Below are 9,456 nucleotides of genomic sequence, written 5' to 3'. Positions count from 1 at the left end.
TTTGGTTTGAGTTTGTCTTGCCTTCACCTACTCAACATGGCATCTTATTGGCTGGTTTGCGTAGATTGCTTACGAGGTGGGATGTTCCAGTTAGAATCGTCCCAGTGAACAAGCACCAAAAGAATTCCCGCCAGTACTAGCTAGCAACTTACTGTGTCTGGTGGGGGGTTCATATATTTTGTACAGTGCGTGAGTGCAGAGTTGGATGGTGAGACGTGCATTGCATGACGTGCAATTTTGTGCCGTTCCTAACAGGTACATTGTTAAAGATATTATATTGTATATTGTAATTGTATTATTTTGGTAACTAGCCCAGTGAGCAAGCACCAAACCAGCGTGCGTGAGTGCAGAGTTGGATGGTGAGACGTTGCATGACGTGCAATTTCCTAACAGAATAAAGCTACATGACTGGTGCTACATATTGGAGTTCCGTGTCGATGACTGATTGTACACAACGCAAGAAGAGTACTGTTACAGTGGTGCCGTGACCGTTCTTCTGGATCGGATCATCCTTCGCTGGATTTCCATCTCAGAACTTCGCCGTGGTTGCTGTTGAAGAATCAGATAAGACGTTGCTTGTGCAGTTTATGGCGATATCGCATTTCGCCACAAGAGGGCGCCACTAGAACGTTTTATCGAAATTGATGATTTCTCTGGCTGAGGCTCCACAGATAAACGATAACTTTTGTGGTACTTGTTTAATTGCAATTCTAATGTATATCTGATATAAGTAGGGTGAGTTTTACCAGTGTACTAGATATAGGTTAGATTTTGACGTGAGGTTTATAAAATATATATATATACAGTGCCTTGCGAAAGTATTCGGCCCCCTTGAACTTTGCGACCTTTTGCCACATTTCAGGCTTCAAACAAAGATATAAAACTGTATTTTTTGGTGAAGAATCAACAACAAGTGGGACACAATCATGAAGTGGAACGACATTTATTGAATATTTCAAACTTTTTTAACAAATCAAAAACTGAAAAATTGGGCGTGCAAAATTATTCAGCCCCTTTACTTTGAGTGCAGCAAACTCTCTCCAGAAGTTCAGTGAGGATCTCTGAATGATCCAATGTTGACCTAAATGACTAATGATGATAAATACAATCCACCTGTGTGTAATCAAGTCTCCGTATAAATGCACCTGCACTGTGATAGTCTCAGAGGTCCGTTAAAAGTGCAGAGAGCATCATGAAGAACAAGGAACACACCAGGCAGGTCCGAGATACTGTTGTGAAGCCGGATTTAAAGCCGGATTTGGATACAAAAAGATTTCCCAAGCTTTAAACATCCCAAGGAGCACTGTGCAATCGATAATATTGAAATGGAAGGAGTATCAGACCACTGCAAATCTACCAAGAACAGGCCGTCCCTCTAAACTTTCAGCTCATACAAGGAGAAGACTGATCAGAGATGCAGCCAAGAGGCCCATGATCACCCTGGATGAACTGCAGAGATCTACAGCTGAGGTGGGAGACTCTGTCCATAGGACAACAATCAGTCGTATATTGCACAAATCTGGCCTTTATGGAAGAGTGGCAAGAAGAAAGCCATTTCTTAAAGATATCCATAAAAAGTGTTGTTGAAAGTTTGCCACAAGCCACCTGGGAGACACACCAAACATGTGGAAGAAGGTGCTCTGGTCAGATGAAACCAAAATTGAACTTTTTGGCAACAATGCAAAACATTATGTTTGGCGTAAAAGCAACACAGCTCATCACCCTGAACACACCATTCCCACTGTCAAACATGGTGGTGGCAGCATCATGGTTTGGGCCTGCTTTTCTTGAGCAGGGACAGGGAAGATGGTTAAAATTGATGGGAAGATGGATGGAGCCAAATAAAGGACCATTCTGGAAGAAAACCTGACGGAGTCTGCAAAAGACCTGAGACTGGGACGGAGATTTGTATTCCAACAAGACAATATTCCAAAACATAAAGCAAAATCTACAATGGAATGGTTCAAAAATAAACATATCCAGGTGTTAGAATGGCCAAGTCAAAGTCCAGACCTGAATCCAATCGAGAATCTGTGGAAAGAACTGAAAACTGCTGTTCACAAATGCTCTCCATCCAACCTCACTGAGCTCGAGCTGTTTTGCAAGGAGGAATGGGAAAAAATGTCAGTCTCTCGATGTGCAAAACTGATAGAGACATACACCAAGCGACTTACAGCTGTAATCGCAGCAAAAGGTGGCGCTACAAAGTATTAACTTAAGGGGGCTGAATAATTTTGCATGCCCAATTTTTCAGTTTTTGAGTTGTTAAAAAAGTTTGAAATATCCAATAAATGTCGTTCCACTTCATGATTGTGTCCCACTTGTTGTTGATTCTTCACAAAAAAATACAGTTTTATATCTTTATGTTTGAAGCCTGAAATGTGGCAAAAGGTTGCAAAGTTCAAGGGGGCCGAATACTTTCGCAAGGCACTGTATATACACATGTTTTGCTATTTACATTTTTATTAGGGTGTTGATTTCCCATTGTTAAAATGGAAGGTGTTGGGAGAGGTAGGGGTTTCCTGTCATTTAATCTGTCACCATCTGTTGGTAGGGGTTCAGCCAAAATTCCAGTTACTTCTACACCTACGCCCAAACTGGAGGGTTTTGATGATAGTTTACCCATGGACACGCCCAAGGATGTGTATGAAAGAGTTTTGCCAAATACAGGGAGTGGGGAGGTCTCCATGGATTTCATAGCAGACATAGTACAGCAGATTGGTCATTCCATTGGGGAGAACATTGCCTCCTGTTTGGAGTCAAAGGTAATTGTTGGACATGTTGGGGACAATGTTATGGGGAGTGTATGCAGCTCGAGGGGTATGGATGTGTCAGGCCTGAACCTGGTATTGAAGTCTGATATCAGGGAACCGGTGTACTTTCGGGGGGATGGCTCTGAAAAGTGCACAGTGCATGAGTGGGAGGATATGGTAATGGTTTACATGCGTAAGAGGGGCGTGTCTGTGATGGACCAAGCAGTTGAGGTTATGGGCAGGCTTATGGGAAGGGCCCGCGATGTTGTTAAAGTTGGCATACGCAGCAATCCCTCCATTGATTTATCTAAAGGCCCGAGTCCCATCTTTGACATACTGAAACAACATATTAGTGACACTGTTTTTTCAAGCATGCCCCTTGCTGACTTTTATGCCACATTACCTCTGATGAACAACCATTTGAATATTGGCTCAGACTAAACAGGGCTATGGAGGTTGCTGAAGATTGTCTAAAGAGACAGGAAAAAAGTGTTGAAGACCCATCTCGTGAGCTCACAGTCATGTTTATCAGACATTGCCCTAATGCTGAACTGTCGCTTATCTTTAAGTGCAAGCCATTACAGCAGTGGACTGCTGCAGATGTTCATGAGAGGCTGGATGAATACAGGAGGGAGCGGAGGTACTCTCACTTATCTAAGTTGACCCCAGCCATCGCAACAATGAAGCAGGAAGTTGGTGCTGTCATGCCGATCACCATGCCTGCTGTGAGAACCCACATGGAAGTACCCAATACATTGCCTTACCCAGCCCAGACTATTCAGGGCTCAGCTGAGCCAATGGAACGTATCCTTGCAATGCTGGAGCGTGTGCTGGAGCAGAGGCCACAACAGTCTGACCATATGTTCCAAAAAGGGAATAGGAGCAAAGTGAAGTCTAATGGGCCATGTAACGTGTGCGGGGATGCTGGACATGATACTTACTTTCACTGCAGGGCCAATCACCTCTGCTTTCTTTTTCATGTAGCTGGCCACGCACGCTCTCAGTGCCCCAAGGCCGCAGCTCTGAGCACAGCTGGTGGAGTCCCTACAGTAATCACTGCTCAGCTCCCGGAAAACTAGTAGGCCTGCATGTAGAAGGGGAGAGTGTTGGGCCTTTTGTAGAGTCCCCATCAGTGTGAGTTGTTGATTTGGAGTCTGTAAATAAAAGTGTTTGTGACGAAATGGAGACTGAGAAGAGTATCATAATGCAGAACACACAGAGACTTTCCCCGTATGATGATTTATTCTATGCCAAGGTGTTAATAGGAGGAGAAGTGGAAGTGAGAGGCAGTGACATTGAGACGAAACGCCACTCTAGCCGATGTCTTTCCTTGCATGGCTCTAGAGGACTTTGACTGTTCGTGTGTGAATGATGGTTCATCAGCAGCTTTACAGCAGCAAGTGCAGAGAACGGCTGATATACTCACTGACTGCCAAGATGACTTGACACTGACTGACGGTTCCAGCCAACTTCACGATACTGACGGACCTGACAGTTCAAGCGATCCTGAGGTCTTACGTGACTTAGGTTTGACTGATATTGATGTCTCCTCCTGTCAAGCGTCTCCTGCTGGTAAGAAGAAACTCATCCAGCTCATAGCTGAGTACCAGTCTATTTTTTCCAGGCACAAGTTGGATTGTGGAAAAGCTTCCGGATGACTTCATCGCATTCAACTGAGTGATGAGAAACCCTTTCGGATGCTCTACCGACGCCTTTCGCCAAATAATTCTGAGAAGCTCAATCAAGCATTGAATGAGATGGAAGAACGTGATATCATAAGGAAGTCTAGTAGTGAGTTTGACTCTTGTCCTTGTATGGAAGAAGTCTGGAGACCTGAGACTCTGTACTGATTTTCATTTGCTCAATGCTCGCACCATCAAAGACGCCCACCCACTCCCTCACCAGGCTGACGCGCTGGCTGCGTTAGGTGGAAATGCCTTTTTCTCGACAATGGACCTTACCTCTGGCTACTACAATGTGGAAGTGCATGAGGATGACCGGAGATTCACAGCTTTTACGTCGCCATTTGGATTGTACGAATACAATCGAATGCCACAGGGGTTATGTAATAGTCCTGCAACCTTTATGAGGATGATGCTAAACATCTTTGGGGATCAGAACTTTCTTAGCCTGCTGTGTTACCTTGACGATGTCTTGGTCTATGCGCCCACTGAAGATCTGGCTATACAGCGCCTGGAAATGGTTTTTGAGCGACTCAAGGCTCACAATCAGAAGTTGGCGCCAAAAAAGTGTAACTTTCTGCAGAGGTCTGTGAAGTTTCTGGGGCATATCATTAGTGCGGATGGTGTAGCTACAGACCCTGAGAAGGTGAGGGCCATTACAGGAGTAACAGAAGCTGATCTGATGAAAGATGGCACTGACATTCCATCTCAGAAGAAATTGAGGTCATTCCTTGGGATGGTGGTGTATTATCAACAGTTCATTGAAGGTTGCTCGACCATTGCAAAGCCTCTCTTTGTATTGACTACTGGACACAAGGCTCCACGCTGGAAAAAGAAGCGAAGCACACCTGTCAGGAAGTTGACAGCTGCCGACTGGACAACAGAATGCAGACAGGCCTTATTCCAGCTAAAGCAAGCCTTACTGGACCAGGTTTTGTTGGCCCACCCCAACTTCGAAAAACCCTTTCTACTCTCGGTGGATGAATGCAGCAATGGCTTAGGTGCTGTGCTATCTCAGGTGCAGGAACCGGGAGCTACAGCGAGACCTATAGCCTTCGCGAGCAAGTCCCTCAGTTATGCACAGTCGAGGTATCCTGCGCACAGGCTCGAGTTCTTTGCCATGAAATGGGCTATCTGTGACAAGTTCCACCACTGGCTACGGGGACAGCAGTTCACGGTATGGACGGATAATAATCCCTTGACATACATTCTGACCAAAGCAAAGCTTGATGCTTGTGAACAGAGATGGGTCGCCAAGCTGGCACCGTACGAGTTTGACATTAAGTACATCCCTGGAAAAATAAATGTTGTTGCAGATGCTTTGAGCAGAGAGCCCTTCGTACGACCCAGTGCACTCCATCGCCTGACAAGGGTCCCGTACGAGACCTTACTAGCTGAAGCCGACGCTGTGCGCACAGACAGAGTGCAAGATGTGTTTCGCTGGTCCAGCCATCCCTTTGACAAAGCCTCTGACTCCAACGAAGTGGTCATTAGCTGTCAGGCTACTGTTTACCCCCCATCTGGTGCTTTATCAAGACATGAAGTTGCAGCTGTTCTTCATTCACACATGTGCTGGGTGGGTGAAGTGGGCTCACATGCACTGCTGTTGCCACAGCTCCCACAGGCTGTTATGCCATCAGAGCAGACCGATGTCGATGTTCTGCCACACGACCTACTGATGAGTAAGCAGCGTGATGACAACGTGATCAGCAAAGTCATCTTCTTTGTTGAGAGTGGGAGAAGACCATCCCGGAGAGAGTGTGCCCATGAGAGTGTTGAGGTTTTGGGTCTTCTCAGAAGTTGGGACAAGTTGACCATGAAGATGGGTGTACTGTATCGTGTTTCGAAGAATGTGGTTACAAAGAGGAAAATGTAACTGTATGTGGTTCCAGCCTCCATGAAAGCAATGGTGTTGAAGGGTGTCCATGATGAAGCTGGCCACCAGGGCCAACAGAGAACAGTCTACCTGACAAGACAGAGGTTCTTCTGGCATGGCCTGGAGAGGGAGGTAAAAGCCTATGTGACGTGCTGCAGGAGATGCGTGGTGAGCAAGACTCCTGATCCGGAAGCAAGAGCTCCTCTTGAGAGCATAATAACAACTGAGCCTCTTGAACTAGTGTGCATAGACTTCTGGTCTGCAGAAGATTCTTCAAACAAATCCTTGGATGTGCTCGTTGTTACTGACCACTTTACCAAATTAGCTCATGCCTTCTTGTGTCCGAACCAGTCTGCTAAGTCAGTAGCTCATCAGTTGTGGAACAACTATTTCTGTGTCTACGGGATGCCTCGCCGTATACACAGACCAGGGAGCCAACTTTGAGAGCGCATTAATAGCCGAACTGTTGAGTGTTGCAGGCATTCAGAAGTCTCACACCACGCCGTACCATCCGATGGGGAACGGGTCCTGCGAAAGGATGAATAGGACTTTGGGTAACATGATCCGGGCCCTGCCAACGAGAGCAAAGCACAGATGGCCTCAGACGCTGAAGTCCCTTACGTTTGCATACAATTGTACAATCCACGAGACCACAGGCTTTGCCCCTTTCCTGCTAATGTTTGGGAGGACGCCAAGACTGCCTGTTGACATAGTCTGGCTCTGTCATAGAGAACCCAGAAGTTGTCGACTATGACCAGTTTGTTCAGTCTTTGAGGAGAGATCTGAAAGAAGCCATGAATGCAGCACAGCCATCTGCAGCGAAGCAGTTGAAGAGGCATGCTGACCTTTATGACAGAAGAGTCAGAGGAGCACCAGTGGAGATTGGGGATCGAGTATTGCTGGCTAACAAGGGGGAGCGGGGAAAGCGGAAGCTCGCTGACCGTTGGGAGGATACTGTCTACCTTGTCACTGGATTGAATGCTGACAGTCACACTTTTAAGATTCAGAACAGCTCCACTGGACGGGAGAAGACGGTACATCGCAACCTGATAATGCCAGTCAACTTTCTTTGTCTTCCCCATGCTGCTGTTGAGGAGGGAACAGACATGTCTGGATTAACAGAGTCTGAGGACATGAATGACAGCCTAGTGGTCTCAGCTGCCATGGACACTGCAGTGGATGATGGTGCTGAGTACAGAACCAGAGTGTGGGTGTCAGAGTTGTCTTCTGAAGGAACAGGTGACACAAGCCTGGAGGGTGATGTGCGATCCTTGGATGCTCAGGATATTCCACCTTTGGATTCCGTGGATGATATACTGCAGCTGGAAGGTCTGCCTCGATCAGAGAGTCTTCAAGAATCTGACCGAGACTGTAACAGTGTAGTGAGTGAGCTAATTGACCAGTCTGCTTACGATATCCGTACTGACCTACCAAACGCGGACCATTCCTTACCTGATCAGTTACGTACTGACTGTGTTGACGGACACACTATTGCAACAGTACACAACACTGTTACCCCTTATGCAGTTGAAGGTAGTCGGGGTCATATTAGGTCAAGGGCAGGAAGGCTATTTAAACCAGTGTCAAGACTGATTGAGATTATGAATCAGCAGAAAGTTAGCACTTGAAGGTTAAATATGTGAATAGAGGGTCAATGGTATTGACATCTTTTATTTGTTTTGCTTTTACATCATTGTGACCATGATTAGAGGTTGCAGGATGGTAATGTGACATATGATAAAGTCTCTTATGGTGGTTTATTTTATTACTTGGATGTTTTAAAGTTACTGAGTGTACTTAACATGTGACAGGCATGTTTACCTATGAGGGCTAAGGGGTTTGATCAACCGCTTTTCACTCTAATTCTCAAGGAGAATAGTCTAATGACTGGAATATTTAGTGACTGATTTAAAGCAGGGTCTGCATCCTTGATATACACAGCTTTACCTTTTAGTTTTCTCTATTAGGTAGTATATATATTTTTTTCTCTTGATTATTCTGTACATATGTTGTGTGTCTCTGTATCTGGTGTGTTTGCACAGTGCCGTTTTGTATTTTGTTATTTTTCTTGGCAAGTGGAATTCAGTAGGGGGGAGTGTAACAGGGTTATATTGGTGATTCCCCTTGTCACTTTATTGTTAAGCCAATGGGTTTTTGGTTTGAGTTTGTCTTGCCTTCACCTACTCAACATGGCATCTTATTGGCTGGTTTGCGTAGATTGCTTACGAGGTGGGATGTTCCAGTTAGAATCGTCCCAGTGAACAAGCACCAAAACAATTCCCGCCAGTACTAGCTAGCAACTTACTGTGTCTGGTGGGGGGTTCATATATTTTGTACAGTGCGTGAGTGCAGAGTTGGATGGTGAGACGTGCATTGCATGACGTGCAATTTTGTACCGTTCCTAACAGGTACATTGTTAAATATATTATATTGTATATTGTAATTGTATTATTTTGGTAACTAGCCCAGTGAACAAGCACCAAACCAGCGTGCGTGAGTGCAGAGTTGGATGGTGAGACGTGCATTGCATGACGTGCAATTTTGTGCCGTTCCTAACAGAATAAAGCTGCATGACTGGTGCTACATATTGGAGTTCCGTGTCGATGACTGATTGAACACAACGCAAGAAGAGTACTGTTACACAAAACACTCATTGGAGTTTCACTTATTCAATCGTTCTCAGAACGGAAAGGATTATGATTGGTTGCATCAGGCAACCAATGAAAAAGAGGCGGGAATACCAAACGGAGAGCAGGCAGGTAGACATGCCACTTGATAGGCAAAATAAACACGTTTGGGAAAAAAGTGAGGGAGGAATAGGAAGTACAAAGTTCTGCAGGAGCGAGCAGCATATAAGCAAAGTTGAATATAGTTCTTCATTTTGTGCATTAATGTCCTTTTTCCAGTTTGTCTAATTAAATACTAAATGTGATGCAAACTAAAATTAGTTAGGTAAAATGTGTTTTCTACATTATGTTAGCAAGCCAACAGTTTAGCCTTAGTTACCAAGCTGCTAGCTAGCTCAACAGTTTTAGTCTTACAGTGCCTTCAGAAAGTATTCGTACCTTGGACTTATTCCACATGTTGTGTTACAGCCTGAAGAAAACGTTTAAATATATAATTTTTTAAATCACCCATCTACATA

This window comes from Oncorhynchus tshawytscha, linkage group LG02 (genome assembly GCF_018296145.1).
Source record: "Oncorhynchus tshawytscha isolate Ot180627B linkage group LG02, Otsh_v2.0, whole genome shotgun sequence".
NCBI lineage: Eukaryota > Metazoa > Chordata > Actinopteri > Salmoniformes > Salmonidae > Oncorhynchus > Oncorhynchus tshawytscha.
Note: the sequence above shows the minus strand (reverse complement) of the source record.